The 27,731-nt window shown below is 43.8% G+C and overlaps 1 pseudogene; it reads right to left on the bottom strand.

The window, feature by feature from the left end:
• Window positions 1-7,829: 7,829 nt before the first annotated feature.
• On the bottom strand, window positions 7,830-26,293 carry LOC115141170 (myelin-associated glycoprotein-like; annotated as a pseudogene).
• Window positions 26,294-27,731: the final 1,438 nt, after the last annotated feature.

Below are 27,731 nucleotides of genomic sequence, written 5' to 3'. Positions count from 1 at the left end.
TGTTGCCATCGTGATCAGTGAACTGAGATAAGGCGGAGCTTTACCTAGCATGGACTTGTAGATGACCTGGAGCCAGTGGTTCTGGCGACGAATATGTAGCGAGGGCCAGCCGACTAGAGCATACAGGTCGCAGTGGTGGGTGGTATAAGGTGCTTTAGTGACAAAACGGATGGCACTGTGATAAACTGCATCCAGTTTGCTGAGTAGAGTGTTGGAAGCTATTTTGTAGATGACATCGCCGAAGTCGAGGATCGGTAGGATAGTCAGTTTTACTAGGGTAAGTTTGGCGGCGTGAGTGAAGGAGGCTTTGTTATGGAATAGAAAGCCGACTCTAGATTTGATTTTCGATTGGAGATGTTTTATGAGTCTGGAAGGAGAGTTTACAGTCTAGCCAGACACCTAGGTACTTATAGATGTCCACATATTCAAGGTCGGAACCGTCCAGGGTGGTGATGCTAGTCAGGCGTGCGGGTGCAGGCAGCGAACGGTTGAAAAGCATGCATTTGGTTTTACTAGCGTTTAAGAGCAGTTGGAGGCCACGGAAGGAGTGTTGTATGGCATTGAAGCTCGTTTGGAGGTTAGATAGCACAGTGTCCAAGGACGGGCCGGAAGTATATAGAATGGTGTCGTCTGCGTAGAGGTGGATCAGGGAATCGCCCGCAGCAAGAGCAACATCATTGATATATACAGAGAAAAGAGTCGGCCCGAGAATTGAACCCTGTGGCACCCCCATAGAGACTGCCAGAGGACCGGACAGCATGCCCTCCGATTTGACACACTGAACTCTGTCTGTAAAGTAGTTGGTGAACCAGGCACGGCAGTCATCAGAAAAACCCGAGGCTGCTGAGTCTGCCGATAAGAATATGGTGATTGACAGAGTCGAAAGCCTTGGCAAGGTCGATGAAGACGGCTGCACAGTACTGTCTTTTATCGATGGCAGTTATGATATCGTTTAGTACCTTGAGCGTGGCTGAGGTGCACCCGTGACCGGCTCGGAAACCAGATTGCACAGCGGAGAAGGTACGGTGGGATTCGAGATGGTCAGTGACCTGTTTGTTGACTTGGCTTTCGAAGACCTTAGATAGGCAGGGCAGGATGGATATAGGTCTGTAACAGTTTGGGTCCAGAGTGTCTCCCCCTTTGAAGAGGGGGATGACTGCGGCAGCTTTCCAATCCTTGGGGATCTCAGACGATATGAAAGAGAGGTTGAACAGGCTGGTAATAGGGGTTGCGACAATGGCGGCGGATAGTTTCAGAAATAGAGGGTCCAGATTGTCAAGCCCAGCTGATTTGTACGGGTCCAGGTTTTGCAGCTCTTTCAGAACATCTGCTATCTGGATTTGGGTAAAGGAGAACCTGGAGAGGCTTGGGCGAGTAGCTGCGGGGGGAGGGGGGGCGGAGCTGTTGGCCGAGGTTGGAGTAGCCAGGCGGAAGGCATGGCCAGCCGTTGAGAAATGCTTGTTGAAATTTTCGATAATCATGGATTTATCGGTGGTGACCGTGTTACCTAGCCTCAGTGCAGTGGGCAGCTGAGAGGAGGTGCTCTTGTTCTCCATGGACTTCACAGTGTCCCAGAACTTTTTGGAGTTGGAGCTACAGGATGCAAATTTCTGCCTGAAGAAGCTAGCCTTAGCTTTCCTGACTGACTGCGTGTATTGGTTCCTGACTTCCCTGAACAGTTGCATATCGCGGGGACTATTCGATGCTATTGCAGTCCTCCACAGGAAGTTTTTGTGCTGGTCGAGGGCAGTCAGGTCTGGAGTGAACCAAGGGCTATATCTGTTCTTAGTTCTGCATTTTTTGAACGGAGCATGCTTATCTAAAATGGTGAGGAAGTTACTTTTAAAGAATGACCAGGCATCCTCAACTGACGGGATGAGGTCAATGTCCTTCCAGGATACCCGGGCCAGGTCGATTAGAAAGGCCTGCTCACATAAGTGTTTTAGGGAGCGTTTGACAGTGATGAGGGGTGGTCGTTTGACTGCGGCTCCGTAGCGGATACAGGCAATGAGGCAGTGATCGCTGAGATCCTGGTTGAAGACAGCGGAGGTGTATTTGGAGGGCCAGTTGGTCAGGATGACGTCTATGAGGGTGCCCTTGTTTACAGATTTAGGGTTGTACCTGGTTTCTTCCTTGATGATTTGTGTGTGATTGAGGGCATCTAGCTTAGATTGTAGGACTGCCGGGGTGTTAAGCATATCCCAGTTTAGGTCACCTAACAGAACAAACTCTGATGCTAGATGTGGGGCGATCAATTCACAAATGGTGTCCAGGGCACAGCTGGGAGCTGAGGGGGGTCAGTAGCAGGCGGCAACAGTGAGAGACTTATTTCTGGAGAGAGTAATTTTTCAAATGAGTAGTTCGAACTGTTTGGGTATGGACCTGGAAAGTATGACATTACTTTTACTTTACTGCTGCTCTTTAATTATTTGTTACATTTATTTCTTATTTTTGTAGGTATTTTTCTTAAAACTGCGCTTTTGGTTAAGGGCTTGGAAGCATTTCACTGTAAGGTCACATGTGACAACTAACATTTGATTTGTTTTAAACAAAGTACTGAGTAAAGGGTCTGAATGTACATTTAAAAAAAAAAAACTTTTTTTTATACATTTCCCAAAATTTCTAAAAACATGTTTTTGTTTTGTCAGTATAGTGTGTAGACTGATGAAAAAACTATTTTATACATTTTAGAATAAGGCTGTAATGTACAAAATGTGGAAAAAGTCAAGGGGTCTGAATACTTTCCGAATGCGCTGTATATGTTGTTTATACTCAGTTTATGCAGAGTTTAATAAACTATAGTTTTATAAAAGCACTTCTTTATAAAACACATTGTTTAATGATTCGGACTAGGCACCTTAGTTCCAGTGAAGGGAAATCATGAGGCTACAGCATACAATGACATTCTAGACGATTCTGTGCTTCCATCTTTGTGGCAACAGTTTGGGGAAGGCCCTTTCCTGTTTCAGCATGACAATGCCCCCGTGCACAAAGCGAGGTCCAAATAGAAATGATTTGTCGAGATCGGTGTGGAAGAACTTTACTGGCCTGCACAGTGCCCTGACCCTCAACCCCATCGAACACCTTTGGGATGAATTGGAACGCCGACTGTGAAACAGGCCGAATCGCCCAACATCTGTGCCTGTGGCTGAATGGAAGCAATCCCCGCAGCAATGTTCCAACATCTAGTAAAAAAGCCTTCCCAGAGGTGGAGGCTGTTGTGGAGGCTGTTACAGCAGCAAAAGGGGAACCAACTCTATACTAATGCCCATGATTTTGGAATGAAATGTTCGATGATCAGGTGTCCACTTACATTTGGTCATGTAGTGTATTGTCAGTTACCACATTTCCACCCACAATGTTTATGCTGGTAAATTCATACCGTTTAAAAAATAATAATGACAACTGTGATGGAATCAGGACATTTCGATGATACAATTTTCTAAATGCAGACAGATCATTTGTTCGTTCAACATGGTGGGATATTTTTGTGTCGGTAAAAATGTATTATGCGAGAAATAGCAGTATATCTGCAGCAAGTCAGTTTGGTGGAAACGTGCACATTTCATTCTGCATGAAAATCTGTCGCCAATTGGATGGAAACCTGGCTGGTGGGGTAAAGAGTAGAGCTAAAGTAGAATAGTGTTGGACCAATTAAACAAAGTGTTTTCATACCAATTCATTTTTATCACTTCCCATAGAAATCCCTGGGCCAGAGAATAGTGACGTTGCAGTCTATCCGTTGATAATTGTTGATCTGTTCCTCAGCCTTAATGTGGCCCTCCTTGTCTATCTGACCAGTGTTTGTAAATGGTGAAACAAGATTACAATCCCACAGTTTCATACAGGGGGACATATGGCATACGTTCAGGTGCCAATGAAATGCTTATCACTGTTATATTTAGATTTTTTTTATCAACAAGTTATGCAAGGTAGGACTGTCTGAGCGAGATAAATTATAATCAAGGACAACTTTAAGTTCCGTTCGGCTAACTGAAATTTGCAACCAGAGAATGTAGCCTAGCGGTTAGAGAGGCAAACCAGCAAACAAATTCCAGATCCGATGAGGGAAAAGTATTTTGTGAAGTGAGCTGGCAACTGGAGGGTTGCTGGTATCAAATATTTGATGCCATTTCGTGCCCTTGAGCAACCCCCCACAACAGCACCCAGTGGCAGGTTAGTGTTTTTGGCCTGAATCTCGTTCTCGAGGCAGCTCTGCAGAGTGGTCACTAGCTGAAATGGCCAAAAGTCATAAAATGTGATTTAATCCGACTAAACCCTAACCTTAACCACACAGTTAACCCCAATGCTTAACCTAACCTCAAATTAACACTACACATCTCTGCAGCTGACCCATCTAGCGAAATTCGCTCTATTCTGTAAATATCAACCTGTCGCAAATTGTGGCAGCCCCCCCCACACCTCTCCAAAATATTTCTGTATGTGTATGTATGTGTGTCTTTCGGAGGGGTTGGCTTAAAAAAGGAAATCAAATTTTGGTTGTGCAATTTTGGTTGTGCAACTGACCAATAAAGTGATATAGGCCACCCCCGGGGCGGCCTATATCACCCCCGGGGCGGCAGGGTAGCCTAGTGGTTAGCACGTTGGACTAGTAATCGGAAGGTTGCAAGTTTAAACCCCTGTGCTGACATGATACAAATCTGTCGTTCTGCCCCTGAACAGGCAGTTAACCCGCTGTTCCTAGGCCGTCATTGAAAATAAGAATTTGTTCTTAACTGACTTGCCTGGTTAAATAAAGGTAAAGTAAATAAAAAATATCAATCTTAATAAACAGGTTGCAACATCCTCTGCTTGTGATTCTACTTCTTTCAGTACTGCACAAATTGGCTCTAAAATCATGTCAGTTAACAGTGTTTCTGTGACTTAAATAGCCAAAGGGTGAACAGAAGATAGTACCTACATCTCATTGGACAAAGCAGACTTGTCTCCCGAAAATGACCTCATCACCCCGAATCCATAATGATCCTCTGCTTGTGATAAACTGCTTGATTTAGCTTTTTTTTTCAATTCCAATTATTTTCTATTGCAATATGTTTTTTTTTGTTTGTTTTTTTTAACCCCTGAAAGCTTTTTTAAGTGAAATAATTCAACCTCTTTTTTAGAATAATGTCACAAGATTTTTGCACACAAAAAATATATTATAAACGAATTGTGTAGTATTTTATGTAAAAGCACATTAGGAAGCTACAAGTTTTTATCTTCCTCATGTTCAACTATGTTGCAAATATTATCAAGTCAAATGGTTTAAAATAAAGCTTTGTGAGATGGACCTACTGCAAACAATGAGGGGTGGTGTGGGGGGAATAACTGTTACATACTGTATCAATAAAGTCATACTAATACATGGAGATATAGAATGTATTCAGGGTGTATTTTCCATACTGTTTTGGTTATGAGAAAACATATCAACTATATAGATAACAAACTGAACTGGTCACATTCTCTGTTGTTTACTTGATTTATTTGTTGTTTGGACCCAAAGAAAGATGGCTTTGCTTGAGGCGGGACAGACTTGTAAAAGAAAGAGAATGATCAAACATCATCATAGAGCTCTTGTTGTCATTAAGTAATAACAGTGCTAATTTGCAGAAGGATTGCAGAATTCTGATCGGAATTATTGTGTCAAAGATATAAAAAAAAAATCATCACAATAATAATAATAATGAATACCACAAAGTAAAGAAAGTACAAATCTGCTTTACAACACACTATGTGACAAACAAATTAGAGAAGACATGAACAACGCTTCTCCATTTTTGTTCCCAGGTTTAGACAGAAATAAACTCCCCATGAGGCGTTCAAGAGAACTGACGACAGTAAGTGTTACTAAACGGATGTCCATATTGGCATGTCTCAATGTTGGGCAACACATCTTGAACACTCTGCCATTAGGTCTAGTGACTTAACCATGTCAGAACAATGACATAAAATATGTTATTAACAGTCATGACAGCTGACATAAGCTTGACACCGTCATGGCACAAGTCTTTGCTTCAGTCGGGTTATTGGCTTAGCATACCGCTAGCCAACTAATTTACATAAATACCCATTTGTGTCATGACAGTGTAAAGGGTTGTCAGTATTTTGACATCAGTTTTCATGACCGAAAATGACATGTGTTATGTTATGACAGCGTTATGTCACCCTTATGACAGAGAAGTCAATTAAAGTGTTACCGAACCTGTATCCGACTTGCCTGTGTAAACCATTGTTGCAATAGTGAGCATGTACATACCGTACGTAGTGTATTTACACATATGGCTGACAGCATAATAGTCATGCAGGGTATTTATTTACATAATGTATACTGGTATCCTTTTACCCATCCATATGCAGCGTATTAATATTGTATTAACAGTCATTGTTATCTAGTGTTGCCATTAGTGAGCTTGGAGATTACATTACATGAGTTGATCAAGTATATTTGAATAGCACAACCAACTGGTGTAACAACTTCAATGTTGTGCCACTCAAATGCCTCATCTGATACAACCCTATAGGATTAGGCATCGATTTCACACTTCACAACCATTGAAGTAGACATTTTGTGAGAAGCGGTCTCAGATAAAGTGATCTTTTGAAACAGCCACAGTGATCAGTGTTCGCTGATCTTTCAGCACTGTTTACATACACACATTGTCTCAACGAGATACATTTTGTCCTGCTGTGCGAGTGTTACAGTGGAGTCATGTATGCCAGATTGATCCAAAAATGTATTCTAATCCATTGGTTCCCATTTAAGGATAAGTTAACACTTACCCTTAGCAAAACATCGTCCAAAAATACTAGTAATTAAATCATGGGCAACGGCATAAATAGAACATTCTGTGTTACCCCGGCATATTTCCTCAAGAGCAAAACACAATGCAATCAGTGCTTATAATGCATAAAAACAAAAAAATCAGGCCACTTCTTGCACGAGCAGAACCTTGTGTTCGAGGCTCCACAAACCTCTAAGAGTATCCATTTTCTCTCTTTATATAAAATCAAAGAAATATTCATTTCTCATCATCATCAAAAGCCACGGAGTCACAGCACACATCACTATTGAACTATATGTGGGAACAGAATATGTGAGATGAAGATGACAGGCTTCAATTGGATGTGTACCAGGCCTAACGTTTGTTGAACACTGGTCAGCGTTGACAACCACTGGATCAGGAAGAGAGAAGAGATCCCTCATTTCCTCCAGATCCAGGGTCAGAAATAGAGATAAGAAAAGAAAAAGCACAAAACACACCCCTTTCCCTGACACTTCGACTGGCAGCGGACACAGTGGAGAAGAACTATAATGGACGGATCTAGACAGTTAGCTTGGTATCCAAACTGATTGCGCTGCGTTTCACAGGAAAACTGGTGAGCGCAGCGTTCAATCTGGTTTAACCAGGCTAGCTATGAGTATGATATAGGGTGACATACAGAAGGGGAGCCCCAGAAAAGCAATGCCAACAATTAATGGTGTAGAGATGGAAATAGCAACATTGAATCTAGATGATACAGTACAGTAACTAACGCATTGCACCTGTTGTGAGGGAATTGTTTGACTATGAACAATAGAGTAAGAGCCTGGAGACCGACAGCTGCTGATAATACAAAGATCTTTTTACATTGTCCACTGGGCCGTGTTCTGACCCTGCAAGTAGCTACCAGCAGTCCTGGGTGGCGAGATGTGACTGGGGTTCCCCTTGGAGGCTTGGGGGTCGACTAACGGGGACGTCATTTGAGATGATTCAGGGACGGGCAGAGATGATGGGAGTTCTTGGTGTGACGGTGAAGGTTGGGGATGGTGTCTATGGGGGAGGGGGGAAGAAGTTTGAAGAGGGGGCGAATGATGTGAGGAGGGGGGCGACAACATGGCTGCCACTGTGTCCCGCGGTGACGATGGGTCAGGGAAGGATCGCGATTCATTTGGCCTTGATCTCGGTGTAGTCGCTGCCGTCATCCCCCCTCCCTGAGGCCCCCCCATCCCTGGAGCGCCCCCGAGAAACTGCAGGGCGGCGTAGTTCAGCTCTTGCCTCTCCAGGTCTGCCATAGAGCCCACAGGTTGATAATCCCCGTCTTCTCCCTGTTGAAGGTACGGAAAGAGAGAAGGCCCATTCAGAATCACAGGTTATATCAGCACAGTGCCACCAATGCCATTGACACCTCAGAACATTCAGAGTATAAAGGGATAACATGACAGACATTGAGAGAGGAGAAAGGAGGGTTAGTAGTTACTGGTGAGCAGAGGCGTAAAACAAGGAGATTGAGGCGGTTTAGCATATCCTGTTAGTATCGAGGCAGCCGTGCAACAGTAGTAGTGGAAATCAAAGGCAATAGAGCACATAGAAGCTGATCTCAGACAGCAGACGACTGTGGGCCAGATCTGGTTGTTTTGTGACACATACAATGTGGCTCAGTTCTGGCACCACAATGAGTCATATGGCCCAGATCTGGTCCAAATGTATGAGATGCGAACTGGGGGAGGGTTGGCTCTTTGCTTATGGGCCATCTCTGGCTTGAGTTATGTGGCCCTAACAACTTCCCATAGTTACTTTTGGTCTGAATGTGGGCCACATTGCCAGGCAAGGTCTGGACATTTCATGCTACAGATCCACTTCAGGACCGTAACACCAAGTGGTTAACTGGGTAAAATGGTAAATCGTAATATTGTAGATTAGAGCCAAATTTGGGCCATCGTATAATTTTGCTGTCTGTGATGTGTGAGGGATGCTGTCTACCACTGAGACTTGGAGTTGGGATTGGGGCTGGGTTGTTTAGGAACCTTACCGTGCTCTCCTCTAGAATGGAGTTAAACTTTGAGCCCAGAAGCTCTGTCTTAAGCTGTGCAAGAGTAAGGGAAGAGAAAACAGAGACAGAAGAACGCAGAGAAGCGATGAAGCAGAAAACAGTGGTCTGGAAAGGCTATGGTGGCAGCTACACCAGTGGTACTGTGATAGATAGCTATAGTGGTACTGGGATTCTCAGGCTAGGCCAGTAGTTGGCTGGGGAAGTTTACATTTTCTCTTTAACATAAGAGGTCATATAGGTTTTTGATTATTTATGAATATCTCCATGGAATGAACCTTACTTTACATCAAAAATAGGACATGAATTGAATGGGTATAGTATAGTTTCAGTATCAGCAACGGGTAAGCTATCATTCTCACGTTTAAGACAGATCTGAGAATGGTCATTATCATCATTATAGTCATCATCAACATGTCTCACCACTTTCTTCCTCAGACATTGTTTGTCCTTCTTGACTGTGCTGTAGTACAACGCTGGGTTCTCCAGTTTAGAGACCAGGTCCTGCCCAGGGTTGCCATTCTCTCTGGGGGGTGGAGTCACAAGATCAGACTCGGTCTCATGGCCACTAACTAACTCAGGGTGACACTCCAAGCCTGGGCATCCATTTTAAAACAAGGGCCTGCATCCCAACGCAGTTAATAATCTACAGGCCTATGGTTCATGGTTGTGGTCGACGTTCATGGTTGTGGTTATTGGTTCATGGGTTTAGTTGCGGTTGAGCCGACACCCTCTCTTGGAGCGACTTTCAGTAAAAGCTTTTGTCGGAATGTGATGTATTGGTATGCTGAAGCACCTTAGTTAAGTAGGCTACCGTGGCTGTATTTTTAGCATAGCAGGTCAAGGGTACAAAGCAGTATCAAAGCAGGGAATTGAGCCTGCAAACTATAGGCTACGGTTAGTCTGGCTTGCTAACCCAATCCACCAGGCAGCCATTTTGGATCTCCATCTCAGAGTATTCCAGAAATGGGACTAGGGATGGCAAATTAATTGAACTCGCTCTGGCGTTAGCATAACTTATGACTAATGATTCTCAAGTCCGTTCATCGATCAATCATTCACTCATGAATACACAGAGGTGTTTTAGAATGGATGGCGAGGCTGAAGTGTTTCCTTATCGTCAATTCAAACAGGAAATGACCTGTACCTGTAACTCGCATCGACCCCTGTCACAGTTAGTGAAGGGTGGATACTCACTTCTTGTTGTTATGGCCCACATATCTCACTGCTGCGATGATGAAGGCGATGACAGCCACTCCACCGATGGTGCCAACAATCACTGCCATCATGTACTTCTCTAACATCGGACAAGAACATCATATTGAAGACAATATAGAAACATAAAATACTGTTTAGCTAGGTCCTGGTACTATAACGTATTTACATTCAAGATAATGCCATTGCCATATCAAGCCAATGGGGTAGCCAGTTTATGCTCTTACTTATAAGGTCAATCTAGATATCATATAAAGGTACTACACTTCTGATTTCAGTTCAATCTCTCATGTATGCTTGGCTATACAACGTATAGCATTTTAATTGTATGCATTTGTTTCTGTGTTTAACCATAAACCTGAACTTGTGTACTCACTCTCCTGCTGTAACTCCAGATGAAAGCTCTCCGACCCGTATATGTTGCTAATGCTGCAGTGCACATTGACAGCACCGTTGCCCAGGCGCTCGCCCTTCTCCCGTAGTTTGATCATGCCCGTGGACGTGTGGCCGTCCGTATGCGTGTAGTAGTTGTAGCGGCCGTCCGTGTCGTTGATGGTGATGTTCTTGTCGGGGAGGTAGAACTCGATGATGGGCTCAGGGTTACCCGTAGCCATGCAAACACACTGGACTCCCTCCCTCACCACTGTGCACTTGGACTCGTCCAGAAGGACTGGGGCGTCTGAAGAGAGGGTGGAGGTAGGGCTATGACTGACATGTAGAGTGGGATGGCATGGTGTAGCATGGTGTAATTTAGGTGGTACAATACGATATGATATGATACCACATGACATGATGTCCCACTCACATTCCACAGTGATGTTGAGGGAGCTGCTGGCTCGTCCGTGTTCGTTCTCTGCCAGGCAGCGGTACTGTCCGTCTCCCTGAGGGGTGAGCTCCAGAAGCTCCAGCACAGACACCTCCTCGGCCGTGATGGTGCCCACCAGCTCCCCGTCCTTCAGCCAGGTGAGGGTGGGTGCGGGATTGCCTTGGGTACTACATTGCAGGGAGATGGAGGAACCTTCCAAAACGGTCAGGGAGCCATTTACCACTGGCTCACTGGGAGGGTCTGCAGGGAGGATAGAGAGGGGATGAAAGGTAGAGTTATATGAAAGGAGTTCAAATGTTTTACTGTCTATAAACAAGAGCAAGAAGCTATGGGCCAGGTTTATCACATGACTAATACATCGTTATATATATTGAGCATCACTACTTCACAGGAGAGGCATTTGACTGCAAACATTTAATTATTTCAATCAAAATAAGTTTTGGTGCAGAAATGCCTTCTTGATCATGTGAACTTTCATGTGCCTTAATAACAAACGTGTATGCCATCTGTAAATATTAATACAATTGTTAAATTACGAGCCTAGTTGGTTTAGCCACAGAAAAAGTCAGGAACCTTCCCACTAGCCATGATTGGCTGAGATAATTGATGGGCTGGAGAGATGAGTTCGGATTGGTCTGCCATGTAGCATGCTTCTGTCTATAATGAGCTGCTCAATATGTCTAGGTAATCTTTTCTTAAGCAGATTTGTTTTGGAAAGATAGTTTTACACTTTCTGGAGGACTGAGTTTTGAAATCAGTGTAATTCCCGGTGGAAGCAGAGTATGATAGCTAAGGAGATGGAGATAATTCAGGCGTTTGATAGCAAATGCGGAGGGAGTCGAAAAGAAAACAGTCTGTTGTGTAAAACTAAGGGCAACCATGTCATCCGTGACAGAGAGGGAGAAGCGTTCATCCATGTACTGTATACAGGTAAGAGAGTATAGCTAGCTACATTTTCAGATATTATACATTTCTAATTTTGTCAGGAAGTCATTTTCATTGCAAGTTAAAGCGTACTGTTAGCTGTGTAGTAATATTATTCGTATCTCAGAGCCATTTTCTAGTTTAGCTACCTGTAGATTCATGCAGGGTACTAATGTACGAGTTGGGATAATGTTTCATTGTTTAGCTAGCTAGTTAGTTATCTACATGTCTAAACAAAATACTCCACTATGCAAGTAACCATTTCCCTGTACAGTTTATTTGTGCATTATTTGTGCATGTGACAAATAAACTTTGATTTTATTTGATATAGTGTGTGTTTACCAGAGACTGTAATGTGAAGAACAGCATGAACTGCACCATAGTCCGATATAACGTTAGACCAACGAGACAGTGTCCAAGTTCTAAAATTCTCTGGTAGAATGCATTGCTTTTACATTCACAACCGTAAGCTATTTTCTGTAATTAAGCGAACCGTTAACTTGTAAATAATGATCTTGTTGTGAGTTTATTTTCCTGGAATAATTCATTGATAACTGTTTACAGACATGTTGATAGACCAGCCTTTCGTCTTGAAATCTTGCCTCACGTGTGAATCCTTAAAGAGATGGGTGGGGCTATGTCTTAAGAGGGTGTGAACAATGCTTAATGGGTGTAGACAAAGAATAGCTCTCCAGTAGGTCTACCAAAACATTCAAGTGTAATTTTCTTAGAAGTGAGGTTATAAGTTTATCAACTTTTAAAGCAGAATGACTTTGCCATTGTTCCTCAACTGCAGTGTGTGATATACTATTTTCTAGCTCCGAGTCTTTAATTTTATCCAATGTAAAAAAACACAATTTAAAATTTGACTAAATAAGACCGAACCAAGTTGGTCGGTCACATATGTCACTGCAAATGACATAAACTAAAATGTCAGCTTGGTTGACATACTGTATAACTACAATGGTTAAATGTAACTATTTTTGATTATTCCAGAAACACCATGTTGCACAATGACACTTACACAAGACAGCCAGGTACATGGATGTGTTCATGGCGCCGTAGCCATTATCTCCCACGCAGGTGTAGATGCCCTCCTGAGAGGGGTTTAAGTCCTCCAGGGAGAGCGAGGCGTTGGAAGCCGTGTCCCACAGCAGCTCCTGGTCCCCAAACAGCCAGGAGATCCTGGGAGGAGGGTTACTGTCCACCTCGCAGAGCAGTGTTACCGAGCTGCCCTCCATCACCTCCACGGACACGTTCACCCACACCGAGCGAGGGGCATCTGGGGTGAGAGGAAGGGGAAGGTGGGGTTAGACTATTAAAAGTGACAAGTGTATAACCTGGTTAAACCCGACCTAACACTGCACTCATCATTGTTTCAAAGAAAAACAAAAGGTGAAACGTAGACAAACAGGTTTGGATGCCAGGCTAACATACCCAATGCATACCATGTCACAATCTTGCAATATATTTCTAAATGAAGTTACTATCCTTCTACTTTAGATGTAGAATAATGGATGACTGTAGATAATGACAATGATTATACAATGTGTAGGCTACCCTGGGGCGGCAGGTAACCGAAAGGTTGCAAGTTCGAATCCCCGAGCTGACAAGGTACAAATCTGTCGTTCTGCCCCTGAACAGGCAGTTAACCCACTGTTCCTAGGCCGTCATTGAAAATAAGAATTTGTTCTTAACTGACTTGCCTAGTAAAATAAAGGTAAAATTAAAATATCAGAAATATGTGTAACACTGCTAATTTACATTGGCGTAGTCGGCAAGATTAGTTTTTCTATATTAATATAATCCCCCACATTACATAATGTGTCCCCTGTTGTGTCCCAATGACACGCTTCTCACAGAATTTGAGGATTCAAAGCTACAGGTTCGGTGACAACAGTCAGTTGGTCACTTACACTTGACATCCAGAGAGATGAGTCTCTCATAGACCAGGGTGGTGTTGGGGTAGTAGACCCTGCAGCCCAGCAGCTGACCATTGTGTATGGGCCTGGGGGTGAAGATGAGCGTGCTGGACAGCACGGCTGTGTTGCTCTCTTCCACGTAGTCTGAGGTATACTCGGGTTCAGGCAGGTAGTCTGTGTACATCCATTGGATCTCTGGGCTATTCTCTGGACAATTGTCTGGAGCATAGCACGTCAACTCCAGATTCTCGTCAGCGACTATCTCCTCAGGGATGTCAATATTGGGCTGGTCTGGGGGACAGAGAGGATATAAGCGAATGAGTGAAGATTCACCATTTCACAATATTTACCAATTCTCATTAAAACTATAATAATTCTAATCCCAGCTAGGACAATCCTAGCCTGGTCCCAGATATATTTGGGCTTGCCAACTCCTACTGTCATTGTCATGCCAAACAGTGTCCACAGTCGTTGGAAAGACAGCACAAACAGATATGGTACAAGGCGAGGGCAATCCAGCCCTTAAATGTGACACATTGTAAACAATTGTAAACATAACCTCTCAGCAGGCTTACCCAGCACCTTGAGCTCAGAGAAATCTGGGTAGGTGTAGATGTTGGCACCGCCCAGGTCGGCACGGAAGTAGTACCTCCCTGAGTGCTCTGTACCTATATTACTGATGAGCAGGGTGCAGTTCCTCTGTTGCAGGTCCCCAATGAGCTTGGTACGCCCTTTGTAACTTTCATGTACGATGTCTGTGCGCGTCTTGATCACCACAGGTGGGAAGAGCTGGGGGTAGGGCTGACCAAAGTACCAGATGCCGTGGGTGCCGCGGTACGGCCGGATACTGGACGGGTACATGAATGTGCAGGGGATGACCACGCAGGAGTTGGTCATGGCCGAGATGTCCCTGGGTATCCATACATTCCACTGGCCACTGACATCTGAGGGAGGGCAGGAGGGATATGGGACAAAGATTGGAAATGGAAATATTGAGAGCGAAATTATATACTGTATCAATGACCCGTCAATCTACAATACATCTACAGTTTCAAATGGAATCACTGAGAAAAGATGAACAGATAGAGGGAACAAAGGATGATATCATGATGTTCTCCCTGGTTGAGATGGTAAGAGCAGAGACCCTATGTGGAGGAAGCATATGGCACCACTGGCACCACTGTTTAAGTGATAGGGACAAGGTTGAGTCAAGTTGGGCGCCAGCCAGCCATCAGAAAGCACTGGAACATTAGGCTGATTCCCTGCTGCCATGTGTGACAGTTGGAACCTGTATCTACTCTGTACCTGTTTGTTTTAGTGTTGTTTGCTGTAAGTTTGACACACTCTAAAAGTGGGTCAATGCAGTAAAACCACCAAATCAGTTTTACAGTGCAATTGCATACAGTTGAAGTCGAGAGTTTACATACACTCATGTTGGAGTCATTAAAACTCGTTTTTCAACCACTCCACAAATTTCTTGATAACAAACTATAGTTTTGGCAAGTCGCTTAGGACATCTACCTTGTTCATGACGCAAGTCATTTTTCCCAACAATTGTTTACAGACAGATTATTTCACTGTATCACAATTCCAGTGGGTCAGAAGTTTACATACACTAAGTTGGCTGTGCCTTTAAACAGCTTGGAAGACTCCATAAAATGATGTCATGGCTTTAGAAGCTTCTGATAGGCTAACTGACATAATTTGAGTCAATTGGAGGTGTACCTGTGGATGTATTTCAATGCCTACCTTCAAACTCAGTGTCTCTTTACTTGACATCATGGGAAAATCAAAAGAAATCAGCCAAAACCTCAGAAAAAAAACAGAACACCTCCACAAGTCTGGTTCATCCTTGGGAGCAATTTCCAAATGCCTGAAGGAACCACGTTAATCTGTACAAACAATAGTACACAAGTATAAACACCATGGGACCAGGCAGTTGTCATACCGCTCAGGAAGGAGACGCGTTCTGTCTCCTAGAGATTAATGTACTTTGGTGTGAAAAGTGCAAATCAATCCCAGGACAACAGCAAAGGACCTTGTGAAGATGCTGGAGGAAAGAGGTACAAAAGTATCTATATCCACAGTAAAACGAGTCCTATATCGACATAACCTGAAAGGCCTCTCAGCAAGAAAGAAGCCACTGCTCCAAAAACACCATAAAAAAGCCAGATTACGGTTTGCAACTGCACATGGGGACAAAGATCGTACTTTTTGGAGAAATGTCCTCTGGTCTGATGAAACAAAAATAGAACTGTTTGGCCGTAATGACCATCATTATGTTTGGAGGAAAAAGGGGGAGGCTTGCAAGCTGAAGAACACCATTCCAACTGTGAAGTATGGGGGTGGCAGCATCATGTTGTGGGGGTGCTTTCCTGCAGGAGGGACTGGTGCACTTCACAAAATAGATGGCATCATGGAAAAATTTGGTGGATATATTGAAGCAATATCTCAAGACATCAGTCAGGAAGTTAAAGCTTGGTCGCAAATGGGTCTTCCAAATGGACAGTGACCCCAAGCATACTTCAAAGTTGTGGCAAAATGGCTTAAGGACAACAAAGTCAAGGTATTGGAGTGGCCATCACAAAGCCCTGACCTCAATCCTATAGAAAATGTGTGGGCAGAACTGAAAAAGCATGTGCGAGCAAGGAGGACTACAACCGGACTCTGTCAGGAGGAATGGGCCAAAATTCACCCAACTTACTGTGGGAAGCTTGTGGCAGGCTACCCTAAATGTTTGACACAAGTTAGTAAGGCGATGCTACCAAATAGTAATTGAGTGTATGTAAACTTCTGACCCACTGGGAATGTGATGAAAGAAATAAAAGCTGAAATAAATCATTCTCTCTGCTTTTATTCTGACATTTCACATTCTTAAAATAAAGTGGTGATCCTAACTGACCTAAAACAGGGAATTTTTACTAGGATTAAATGTCAGGAATTGTGAAAGACTGAGTTTAAATGCATTTGGCTAAGGTGTATGTAAACATCCGACTTCAACTGTATGTAAACTTCGACTTTAACTGTTTCTGGATTACTTCGTTTCTAGTATTACATTTGTAGTCTTGAAATTAATTTCCCCAGTCTGAGTTGTGGTGTAATCGAGTAGTTATTCACACTGAATAGGGAATGAGAAACATAAAAGCCTTACCTTTGATGATTAGCAACACTGGCAGAAGCAGCTCCAAACACCACATGGTGTCTATTTAACCCTGAACCGGAGACCTCTGCAACAGACATCGGACCTCAATTACGCAGCCACAACTTCACCCTTTACCATTCTGTTCTGGACCAATGGAGCCCAATGCTAAGTGATTTATTTTGAATATGCCAATATAGTGACATATAACTAATGTCAGTAGTGGTGACATGTAAATGCAATGGTTAAATTATACTTTTAAAAAAAAAATATTATAATTAGCCTATGTTGCTTTTATCTCAGGTAACAATGGCAAAAGTCAATATGATTGTGTGGAAAAAGACAGTAGACATTACTGACTATTACCTTGAATTGCTCAATGGGCGAAAAGTAGCCAAGACAGAAAATGTCTGATTCCTCAGCTTGGTGGTAGCAGTAGTAGTAATGTTCACTAGAGGGCGCCCAATCACACCCAGACACCTCAACAGCCCTCTCCCTTATCTTCTCTGTAAAAAATAATAATAATTAAAACACACACAACAATTGACATGAGCATCAGGCAATGTCATCAGCCCTGCTGCCTGAGACGGGTTCTTCACAGGCACTGGCACATAGACATGGTGACGCACACTCTCTCTTTCTCTCTCACGCTCTCACTCAGACGGCATGGTGTGAGTGCCTGTAAAGTCACTCATTAGGCTATTCATACGTAAGTCCCAGGTCTTCGACAGACAGTCACTGTTGGGCCCTGTTCAGAACCATGACACAATACCCTAGTCCCTAGGCCCCTATCCACTACATGACATCATGGCGTCAACCATCATCATTTGGTCCGTTGGTTGTTTGGACCATTTAGTCTGTATCTACCAGTCTGTGTCTCCCCCTGTATGTCATCCATGATGCTATGGAGGCAACGACTTGTCTTTAGCCTCCCTCCGAGCAGCCGGCGGCTGCAGATGGTGGGCCTAAGAGTGGATTGTGTTGGAGAGCTCCATGATTAACACATCACTACGTCCCCAGACAGTCTATAGGCTGATAAGCTGTGTTCCTACGGAAAATAAGGGCAAATTCTGTTGGTTTTATGCAGTTTGGCAACAACAGGGAGAGGGTATTCTGGGCTGAGGGACACGAACATCCCGTTCTCGAACAAGCGATTGTACGCACACAAACAGCATGCTCATGCGTATTTCCAAACAGTGTCAACACTTATACACACACACACATTTGAAATCCAAAGTAAAATGTACGGTCCACATACAGATCACTTATAAAGTTGACTTGGACCCCTTTCAACCAAACCATGAGGCTCTAGGTTATGGCAATCATAGCCAAAACATTGCGTCAAGCTGTACCATCTGCATTAGACAAAACCCCAAGAGAGGGACTGTGTCTGAGCTGAGAGTCAACACGTCAGCCATGTCAGGAGGAACATAATAGCCCGGAGAGCAGGGCACTGACACCACCAGCAACAACAACGAGAGCCATTGATTGGCAGACAAACGGCCAGCACAGAGACCAGCCACAGACCACTTGCCTCATACCAGCTTCAGCACCAGGCTCCGGCTCCCTCTCGGTTCCTTCCCTCGGGTTCTGTCGGTTCTACGTTCTCCCTCGAGCGTGTGCTTCCCTTGTGGGTCTCCACAGGTGGAAAAATCCTGTCTGTCGGGTTCTATGGATTCTAGGACAGGGGACGAGGAGAGAAAGAGGGACAGTGGCAGAGAGAGAGATGGAAAGAGGGAAAGAGAGACTGTGTGAGCTGCAGACTGTGGTGAATGTGTGTGGTGGGTAGTTTTGAATATGAATTCAAACATTTCTCTGCCTTTTCCTAGGCCCACTACACGCATTCCTCCCCTCTATCGCCCTCTCTGCTATTGCCCGTCTCTCTGTCTCAGACCATGGACCAGGCTTTTGACTCTCACAACCAGGTCAAATGAACCCTGCTAGCATTAGATACCTTCCCTGCTAGGACCTACTGTATCCACAAAGATCCAGTGACCTCTGGGTGAATGTAAGTTGAGCCATAATATCACTATGACTAGTGAGTATGACTAGATAAGTATGACTGGGTTTATACCCATACAGATGAGAATGTTCTCAATTTCCAAACAGTTCCATTGGAATCATACATCCCCACAGTTAGAGGCTTTAGTTATTGTACGGTGCCCAAGTTGACTACCGTTTGCAAACAAAATGAGTAAATATTTAAAAAACTAAGCCAAAAGATGCAAACCTGGGATTCTGATCTAAAAACAAAAAACAATGGTTCTTATTTTATTACAAAAAAAATAAGACATTTGGTGTTGTAAAATGTTTTGAGCATTCCGTTGGACCACACACACACACACCAAATATTTTCCTGCACAAGGTATGTTTGTGGATGTGGGATGACAACATGGTCCAGCAAGCAACTAGAAGGACCCCCTACATATCAACGCAACAAAGAATACTTCTATTTCATGGTGGAACGGTTATTACAGTTTAAGTGGCGTGAGTCACTGTCTCCAAGAGCCATTAAGCCATAGGCCAAACGATGACATCCACCAAGCCATGGATGTTTTCAAGGGAATCCCTACACAAACACACTTGAGGATGGACTGAGTAGGCCTGGGTGGCGGAAGGTTGGTAGAGTCAGAGTGAATACCTCATTCACAGACTGGAGCCTGTACAAATGAATGTGCAGCATGCCACAGACCCCTACACACATGAGGCACACGGCGTGCCAACACACTTCGCACAGTGGCCCTTACGGCGACACAACAGCTATGTGACCTTCCTCTCCGCCTCCTCCTCTCTCCTTCCCCCATCCCCTCATCCTCCTCCACTCGCTGTCGTTCCGTTGGGACAAAGCAGTGTTTCCCTGCGCCATGGTCATTGTGTGTGTGTGTGCCTGTGTGTGTATGTATGTACGTGTGTGTGTGTATGTACCACTTGGGGGAGGTTTCCTCCTAAGTAATTTCAAACATTTACAGAGCTTAGAGTGTACAGTCGTGGCCAAAAGTTTTGAGAATGACACAAATATTAATTTCCACAAAGTTTGCTGCTTCAGTGTCTTTAGATATTTTGGTCAGATGTTACCATGGAATACTGAAGTATAATAACAAGCATTTCATAAATGTCAAAGGCTTTTATTGACAATTGCATGAAGTTGATGCAAAGAGTCAATATTTGCAGTGTGGACCCTTCTTTTTCAAGACCTCTGCAATCCGCCCTGGGATGCTGTCAGTTAACTTCTGGGCCACATCCTGACTGATGGCAGCCCATTCTTGCGTAATCATTGCTTGGAGTTTGTCAGAATTTGTGGGGTTTTGTTTGTCCACCCGCCTCTTGGGGATTGACCACAAATTCTCAATGGGATTAAGGTCTGGGGAGTTTCCTGGCCATGGACCCAAAATATCAATGTTTTGTTCCCCAAGCCAATTAGTTATCACTTTTGCCTTATGGCAAGGTGCTCCATCATGCTGGAAAAGGCATTGTTCGTCACCAAACTGTTCCTGGACGGTTGGGAGAAGGTGCTCCCAGAGGATTTGTTGGTACCATTCTTTATTCATGGCTGTGTTCTTAGGCAAAAATTGTGAGTGAGCCCACTCCCTTGGCTGAGAAGATACCCCACACATGAATGATCTCAGGATGCTTTGCTGTTGGCATGACACAGGACTGATGGTAGCGTTCACCTTGTCTTCTCCAGAAAAGCTTTTTTCCGGATGCCCCAAACAATCGGAAAGGGGATTCATCAGAGAAAATGACTTTACTCCAGTCCTCAGCAGTCCAATCCCTGTACCTTTTGCAGAATATCAGTCTGTCCCTGATGTTTTTCCTGGAGAGAAGTGGCTTCTTTGCTGCCCTTCTTGACACCAGGCCATCCTCCAAAAGTCTTTGTCTCACTGTGCGTGCAGATGCACTTCCTGAGCAAGCTCTGTACTGGTGGTGCCCCGATCCCACAGCTGAATCAACTTTAGGAGACGGTCCTGGCGCTTGCTGGACTTTCTTGGGCGCCCTGAAGCCTTCTTCACAATTGAACCGTTCTCCTTGAATTTCGTGATGATCCGATAAATGGTTGATTTAGGTGCAATCTTACTGGCAGCAATATCCTTGCCTGTGAAGCCCTTTTTGTGCAAAGCAATGATGATGGCACTTGTTACCTTGCAGGTAACCATGGTTGAGAGGAATAACAATGATTCTAAGCACCACCCTCCTTTTGAAACTTCCAGTCTGTTATTCGAACTCAATCAGCATGACAGAGTGATCTCCAGCCTTGTCCTCGTCAACACTCACACCTGTGTTAACGAAAGAATCACTGACATGATGTCAGCTGGTCCTTTGGTGGCAGGGCTGAAATGCAGTGGAAATGTTTTTTTGGGGATTCAGTTCATTTGCATGGCAAAGAGGGACTTTGCAATTAATTGCAATTCATCTGATCACTCTTCATAACATTCTGGAGTATATGCAAATTGCCATCATACAAAATGAGGTAACAGACTGTGAAAATTAATATTTGTGTCATTCTCAAAAATTTGGCACAACTTTATGCATGTTCATCTGCTAATCTGACCACTATCGCATTGCCATTGTTAGCAATGTTGGCACAGCAACATTTCCAAACTGCTATACTTTAGTTAATGGCATAGAGACAAAAATAACACATTGATGAAATGTTTTTATAAAGTTTTTTCTTATTCATGATTGTTGGTTTCTGTGTGTTATACAGTAATAACAACATTACACTGCTAGAGGTCACAGGTCTGTATTGTGATAAATACTTAGGTGAAATGTACACACTAAGGTCATCCACACAAAATTACCTTAGTGTGGACCTTCACTCTTGGAACATTCACATTGTAAAAATGACTGCAACACAAATTCCCCTTTAGGAGTCTATGGGAGAGTTTCAATTGGTTTTGCTCAATTCCTGCTTCCTCTCCTCTGTTCAGGGAATCTGGAAACAAATGTGCTTGTATGAAATGAGACTCCCCTTTTCCACTTGCGCGTCATCAGGCAAATGACGTTTCTAGGGGTGGAATCCCCAAATAAATGTGTAAAGTGATTTTAAAAAACAAACAAAGGTAGCTTGTGCAAGACATTTTAAAGGTTAAAGGATAAGTAGTGTATCGTTTTTAAAAGTGTGCATGCTTTTCTCCTTCGAGAAAACAACAGCTGATTCAAAGGGGGTGTGGCGGCCGTTAAAACGCTTCCGTGCTATGCGCCGTTGGGACGCTCTTGTGCGTCCTCTGCTGAAGTAGATCATCGAGGAGAGGAGGACACTTCTTCATTCGCCAACTAACGAATTTACGCTCTCCTCCACCACTTATCGTTTTCCGGGTCACGGAGGAGAGGAGGACAGCTTACTTTTTATCAGTTGAGAATCTCCCTAGGGGTACACTCCACCACTCCTCCTATTCTTCATAGTGTTTCACATAGCCTGTGCGGGCTGTATTATCCCAGCGCCAACACAGTAGTAAATAGGCAGAATAATCACAGGCATCCTTAGCCCTATAATTTCATTCTAACAATTATTCTTCAAAGAGAAAATCATAGCCTACACTAGGCCATATGCAGTGTGCACTATGTTCAGGACATCTAGTGCAACAATGAGACTATCGACACAGAATCAGTAAGGCCGAAACAGGCCATGACACCTTGCCATATTACCATGACTCATATTCCATATTCCAAATGATCAACCAATAACAAATGGCCCCACTGTCCTCAAGAGAAGGAGCCAGCTCAGCCAAGATTATTTGTATTATTAATATCATATACTGCATGTATGTGAAGCTCGCTGGTGGCTCATATGAATAAAGGAAACACTGTAAGCGGAACACTGCCCATTGTGAGGCAGAAACTGGAGGAATTTTCCGGAACAGGCCAGCTCACAGCTTGCGTTGCTGTTCGCCTGTGACGCGCACTGGTCCACAAGCTCTGGCCCCCACTAAAATACTCCAAGGAGCAGATGGTCTTAAAGCACACCCGCTCCCCCCTCCCACACACACAGCACTCGGAGCTGCCTGTGAGAAGCCCACCCCTCCACCGTCACTCCACATGACACAGTCTGTGTGAGGTAGAGTACTGCTTATAAGGCCACAATTACAACCTGTAAAATGATGACAAAATGTAGGTGTGACATGTACATGTACAGATTTTTGGTTCCAACCACTGTGTCTTTGTGAGATGCAGAGTAGGTGAACAGATGATCTCCGCATGTTTTTGTTTCCCCTGTGAAGCATGGAGGAGGAGGTGTGATGGTGCTTTGCTGGTGACACAGTAGGTGATTTATTTAAAATTCAAGGCACACTTAACCAGCAAGGCTACGTTGTCATTCTGCAGCAATACTCCATCCCATCTGGTTTGCGCTAGGTGGGACTATCATTTGTTTTTCAACAGGACAATGACACATGACACAAAACACACCTCCAGGCTGTGTAAGGGCTATTTGACCAGTGGTGGAGTGCTGCATCAGATGACCTGGCCTCCACAATCCTCTGACCTCAACCCCCTTGAGATGGTTTGGGATGAGTTGGACCGCAGAGTGAAGGAAAAGCAGCCGACAAGTGCTCAGCATATGTGGGAACTCCTTCAAGACTGTTGATTTGTTTAACACTTTTTTGGTTACTACAATATTTCCATATGTTATTTCATAGTTTTGATGTCTTCACTTTTATTCTATAATGTAGAAAATAGTAAAAAAATAAAGAAAAACCCTTGAATGAGTAGGTGTGTCCAAACCTTTGACTGGTACTGTATGTGTGCGTACTGCCCAATACATCACTGGGGCCAAGTTTCCCAGGACCTCTATACCAGGCGGTGTCAGAGGAAGGCCCTAAAAATTGTCAAAGACTCCAACCATCCTACTCATAGACTTTTCTCTCTGCTACCCCACAGCAAGGGGTACCGGAGTGCCAAGTATAGGTCCAAGAGGCATCTAAACAGCTTCTACCCCCAAGCCATAAGACTACTGAACATCTAATTAAATGGCTACCCCCCCCCAACTCACCCCCATGCTGCTGCTACTCTCTGTTATTATCTAATCATGGTCACATTAATAACTCTACCTACATGTATATATTACCTCAATTACTTTGACTAACCGGTCCCCCCGCACATTGACTGGGTACCGGTACCCCCTGTATATAGCCTTATTATTGTTATTTTATTGCTGCTCTTAATTATTTGTTACTATTATTTCTTATTTTTGTAGTTTTTTTCCGTAAAACTGGATTGTTGGTTAAGGGCTTGTAAGTAAGCATTTCACTGTAAGGTGAAATACCTGTTGTGTTTTGCGCATGTGACAAATAACATTTGATTTGATTTGCATGCGGGAGTGTATTTTCTGAGTGCATTTGTGTGTGTGTTTGTGCACCTGCATGCATTCAAGAGTGCATTTGTGTGTGTGTGTGTGTGTTTACTAATGTGTGTATCCTCTACCTGGCAGCCGTGTGTCTCTGGACCAGTATCCAGTAAAGTGCTGCCAAATGCAGTCCCAGCACAGTGGGCAGATGGTGAGCCACAGGCCTCCTCGCTCATTAGAGTGCTCTCTCTTCCGCCCTGCCCAGTAGGGGGCGACAAACAGAGCAGTCACCTGCATAGCCCCACAGGCAGGAGGCCAAGACCTACTGCGGAAAGATACGTATCGCCATTTTCAATTCTCCCCCGAACCTTCCCAATGTCCGAATCCCTTCCCACACTGCTATTATTTCCTTTTGTACAACATATAGACTGAAGGAGTGTGTCAGTTAATACCATGTTCCTCACTCCTATGAAGTATTTTGTTTGCATCAGCGGTCACGCAGGAGAAGAGCCAAAGAAAGGACACATGGACCTTATGGCACAATAAGCTCAAAACAGTCCGTCCGAATTTCGATTTGGAATCTTCATCTGCTGTTGTATCTGCTTTCAGAATTCTAAGTAATTGTGGTGAGACACTGGCAAAAGCTCTGGTAAAAGTAGGAACTGTTCATTTCTGTGTTGTACTTGGAGGAAAATCTGTCCTGTGATTATTGCATGGCTTTCACTAACCCCCACTCACGCAAATGCAAACACACACACACACACACACACACACACACACACACACACACACACACACACACACACACACACACAAATGCAGATACACACAAACTCACACAATACTCAATCACTAGATCACTCACTTGCTCATTTGCCACTTCACTTACACACTCACCTTAGAATACAAGGTAAAAGACACATTCTCGTTTCACTCTCAATGTCTTACCAATTTCAAGTCATGCCGCTGAGTATTAAATGAAAAACAACTGAAATCCAACACATTTGCTGTGTCACTGTATTAATGAGGACACATTGAACCATCATACAAACACTGCTCCTCATACCTTCAATATTACTGTAGAAAAGCAAGAGTCGTTCAGGTGTAATAACTCATCCAAAGTCAGCACCTAGACCAGTGGTTCCCAGACTTTTATGAACCGCGGCACACCTCCATGTGATAAACATTTCTACAGAAAACCTAACATTCCCCTATTAATTTATTTAGTGGTAATGACCTCCATCTAATCTGATCCATACTACAAATCTTCTATTTTCTGTGACTATTTTTAAAAATAGATTAAATAGGGTTTATATTAATTATTTTAATTGTTTGCATAGTTCCTTACTCATTATGAATCACTTGAGTGTAGGCTACCCCTTTAAGAGCGTCCAAGAATCCACCGCAGGAAGAAAAAAAAAAATGTGCTCAGGTAAAATAGTTATTTCGTTGTGAACGGTTTGCGCTAGAGAGGAGCGGTTTTCTGCATTGTAAAGGTTCAACCACGGACACAAAGCCATGGTCGGTTTGTTTCTATGGTAGAGGCTGTGGTACAGCTCAGCCTAATCAGACTTGCCTGTGCTAATGGTTCTTGCAGGCAAAGTAAAATTATACAAATGACTTTTCTCTTGATGAGAGGCCTGAACACATTGGACTTGAAAAACAATGACAGAGATGTAACCATGTGCCAATGCCAATATTGTATTCATGTATTGTCAATGTATTAGCTGAGCGCACTGGTGCTCACAAGTCAAAATTCCACGTGCATTCCACAGGTCAGGTCACCCTCAAAAGAATTCTGCACACCGGTTGAAAACCACTGACCTAGACATCTCTAACAAAAGGTATGACACACAGAGAGGCCAAGAAGCACAGAGCAACCAAGTCAATAGCTTTCATTAAATAATCATGGCCATGAAACCAACTAACTCCATGGACCAACTGACTCCAACTATCTCCATGGACCAATTAACTCCAACTAACTCCATGAAAATGATATTGTTCAAGAGCTTTTACTCACCTGTGCAGTCAGGTGAGTGTCACAGGCGTTTCTCTCTTGGGCTTCTAGCCTTAGTGCCAACAAGCCTGTCCCCAACAACAAGCACATGTACTACTATACTCTAACCATCACGCCACCGCTCACGCTGCCATCAAGAGACCTCTCGCCCCTCTCTGTACCATGCCCCATCAAGAGGGGAGGAATAAACTGCCCTCCCTCCTTCTCTCCCATATGGAAATCAGTCTCCTCAGTGTACCAACATTGTTCTGTGCCTTCGCCTCGAGGCCCAGCCATTCATAAATGCACACCCCGCACCGCCCTGGCCACAATGACCTCCACTGTTCCCACTCATCCCAACACATGTGGGTGAGGCTTTGAGCTCCAAGACCCTTTCCATCCAACACGGCCATTAGTTTAACATTGGATGGGTCCGAGCATATTCGTTTGTTTTGGATTGATGGAGTGCAATGTCCTTGTTTGAGGTCACTACTACGCCAAAGGGGGTGGAAGAAGGGGGACAAACAGGGTTAAGACAGAGATGGGAATTCAAATAGCAATGTCATTGTATGGAAATGGTTGTTGTTTTGTGGTAGAAGACCTCTCAGAGGCTAATATAGTATATGCCACTCATGTCCATATGTAATCTATAGACCTTTTTGAACTATAGCTACGGTACTTGTAGCTGCCACCTAAACTGACCAATAGAGGGCTTGACCAATACATTTGCCACCACAATCTTCTAAACGGCTGGATATTGAGAATAATGAAAGTCACTAAACTTCTCCTGTGGCTGAACCATACTGAACTGGTTTTGAGGGCACAGTGAGGAGCATGTGACCTCAAACTGCATCACTTCCTTTGTGACCAGATCATAAACCATGAACACATTGTCAAAAATTCCCTTACAGTTCTCAAGAGGCCCTATTCTTTCCTCCAGCCCTATTTTCTATGACCTTGTCCAAGATTGAAGGTTGACAACTCAAATTTACTGTAAAGGAAGGTCAGGCAATATATTTACTGAACAAAAATATAAATGCAACATGTAAAGTTGGTTCCATTTTTCATGAGCTAAAATAAAAGATTTGCCAAGACATCCCATCCACCTGACAGGTGTAGCATATCAAGAAGCTGATTATACAGCATGATCATTACACAGGTGCACCTTGTGCTGGCGACAATAAAAGGTCACTCTAAATGTGCAGTTTTGTCAGACACAATGCTGCAGATTTCTCAAGTTTTGAGAGAGCATGCAAATAGCATGCTGACTGCAGGAATGTCCACTAGAGCTGTTGCCAGATAATTTTATGTTAATTTCTCTACCATATGCCACCTCCAACATCATTTTAGAGAATTTGGCAGTATGTCCAACCGGTCTCACAACCACAGACAACATGTAACCTCGCAGGATTGTCAATATGTATGGGTGGCTGGACAACTGACCAGCCACCCGGACAACTGATGAAACTCAGGACTATTTATGTCTGTAATAAAGCCCTTTTGGGGGGAAAACATAGGTCCTGGCTCCCCAGTGGGTGGGCCTATGCCCTCCCAGGCCCACCCATGGCTGCGCCCTTGCCTAGTCATGTGAAATTCATAGATTAAGGCCTCATTTATTT

Source organism: Oncorhynchus nerka, linkage group LG14 (genome assembly GCF_034236695.1).
Source record: "Oncorhynchus nerka isolate Pitt River linkage group LG14, Oner_Uvic_2.0, whole genome shotgun sequence".
NCBI lineage: Eukaryota > Metazoa > Chordata > Actinopteri > Salmoniformes > Salmonidae > Oncorhynchus > Oncorhynchus nerka.
This window is presented reverse-complemented; position numbering and strand designations above follow the sequence as displayed.